At 32.3% G+C, this 2,556-nt stretch overlaps 1 pseudogene; it reads left to right on the top strand.

Annotated features, from left to right (window-relative positions):
• The first annotated feature begins 518 nt into the window (after positions 1-518).
• LOC150101874 (U4 spliceosomal RNA) lies at positions 519-644 on the top strand (annotated as a pseudogene).
• The last annotated feature ends 1,912 nt before the right edge of the window (positions 645-2,556 follow it).

A 2,556-nucleotide genomic window follows, 5' to 3' on the forward strand; every position in this document is an offset into this window, starting at 1 on the left:
AATCCACCAGTTGGTTGAGATTACCCGAACGGAGTAAACGCTGGCTATAAATAGAAAACAGATTATCTCTCACAGAGCGAGTATCTGCACATGTTTTTTCCTATAATGATGACGAAAGGCAAAAGCGTGATCGATTGCAAATAGGCAATGATATTAGAGCCAGATAATCAAAGATGTTTTTAGTGAACTGAATGAACAGCCTCGTGGAGCAATGGCTTCATCTGTAGATAACTATTGCTAATTGAAGAACACGAGTTTCGACACAACTTAATTTCATAAGCGATATTGCTAATAAGAAAGAATACTAATCCATAATTTAAAATAGTACTTATATTAAAGTATTTGTTATAAGAAAGATATTTTTAAAAAAATTCTTGAAATAACCTAAATTTTATTAATACACCTTTTTATTATTAAAAGTTATTTATTATATATAGGATGCAATTTTAAGTGCACTTTAGAACACAATCCAGGGTAACGGATCGCGATGCTGTTGAATAAAGGATTAATACCCTTAAAGGGTAATGGATGGCAATGCTGTAGCCAATGAAGTTTAACTAAGGCTCGGCTATTGCTAATATTGCTAATATGAGTACGCTCTCTTAAGGTTTTTGCCTTAAGGGAGCAATTTGAGTCTCCGGGGAAAGTGTTCTCCGGCACGGCCCGGTGAGGGGCTTTGTCGGTGAATGCTTTTCTTCGGAATATGAGCGGTTCTGCTCGGTGGTGGTGGTGGGGTGGGGGGGAAAGCCATCACTGAGCGGAACCAACGCTGAGATGGACGGTCTTTCGGACACTATTGAGTGGTCTAGGTCACTACCACCCCATCCACACATATTTTCTTCAATCAGATGAAGGGAATAAGAGTGAAGGACTCAGTCCATTTTTCGCCCCCCCAAAAGTGCATTTTAATTAGAAAAAAATATTCGATAATTTTATAATTGAATACATTTTAATGATAATCTGAATTGCTTAAAGAAGGAGTGCAATATTTCGGTTATAAATTGATCTTTCTGCCTCCCAACCTTGATCTAATGGTAATAATTAACTTTTAAATATAAAAATTATGTCTTAATAATTTAGCTTAGTTATACTATTCAAAAATTTCAATCGACAATAATGTTTTTTTTTTTTTTTTTTTTTTGTCGCTTATCATACCGATTGCATAGTGAAAATTGTTTCAAAAGATAATTATATAAATTTCTCGATTCATTGAATATTTACATTAAAAAGTAATAGAATTAAACACGTATTGGACAGAAATAAACGAATGAGAATAACTATAACAAAAGGATTAATAAGAACTAAAATAGGATTAAGCATGATGACTAATAAAAACTCAGAAATAATAATTAAAAAAAAGTCTAAATAATTTTAATTGATAAGATGATATCACATCGGATAAAATTATTCCCTTTTGATTTGGATTTTTAAAGACCAACAAGAAAAAACAACAAGTATTGCGTTTTAAACAAAACCAGACTACCAAGATGGCCAAACAATTTCGAATCGTAAGTGATGCATTTATTAGTAATGATTGTTACTAACTAGCGAACAATATTGGACAGAAGGCACACAGTTTTTGTGATATTGTTTACATGAAGTGATCTTTCTATGTTAAAAACTCATCTATCGTTTATATGAGAGGAGCAGGAAATTTCTATGTGAGCAGTCTCAATTCTTCGAGGGTGAAAGGCTTACGGTACAAAATGGAAACAGAGTGGGTATATTGCATTAGTTGTTAAAGTTAACTATCTGACATCTAATAAATGCTGCACGTATATAAGTATATCTGAAATAGAATATTCTAATATATATTCGAATTCTAATAAAAAGTTTCTTTTTGAACTGAAACATCATCATTTTCTTAAATGTTATAGCGTTAGATATGTGTGCATATCCTTATTTTATATGGCAAACCTTTAAGAAAATATTTATTTTAATATATTTGCAGGTCAGCGAGGACTATAGGGCCCAAATGTTAACCACTGGAAATTCATTCGATTTTCATTTCTCTCTTTACCAGTGGTTCTCAACCTTTTTCCACTTGTTCACCCCTTTTCAATAAATTGCTGACATTACAATTTATAGAAATTCATTTCTATAAATTGTAAGCCTTGTTTTTATAATAGCTGTGAATAAATACTAACATTTTTGTTCAGTGCCTATCTTAATGTAAAATTGTTTACTTTAAGATAGGCACTTGTTTTTCGGCCATTACTGATTATTTTTCGTGTACCCCTGAACAGCCCAGCAAGGGTACCGGTACCACCTGTTGGGAATCGATGCTCTATATGAATGGCATGATATTCAATGGTGCGATATGCTTTCGTTTTTAAACGAAATTTCAAGTTTTAAACATAAATTTTTAGTGTCAAAATAATTTTAATTTGCACACAGGACCGTTTTAATTATACTGGCCTAAATCTATAGTTACTGTCTAATTAGTTTTATAATTAAATATAATTAGTGCTACCAATTGGTGACAGTGATCATGCTCTACTTTCTTAGGAAGTATCTACTTGTATCGAAGATACGATTAAAACAGGTTACATGCTG

Source organism: Typopeltis vanoorti, chromosome 11 (assembly GCF_054136105.1).
Source record: "Typopeltis vanoorti isolate ZY-2024b chromosome 11, IOZ_Tvanoo_1.0, whole genome shotgun sequence".
Taxonomy (NCBI): Eukaryota; Metazoa; Arthropoda; class Arachnida; order Uropygi; family Thelyphonidae; genus Typopeltis; species Typopeltis vanoorti.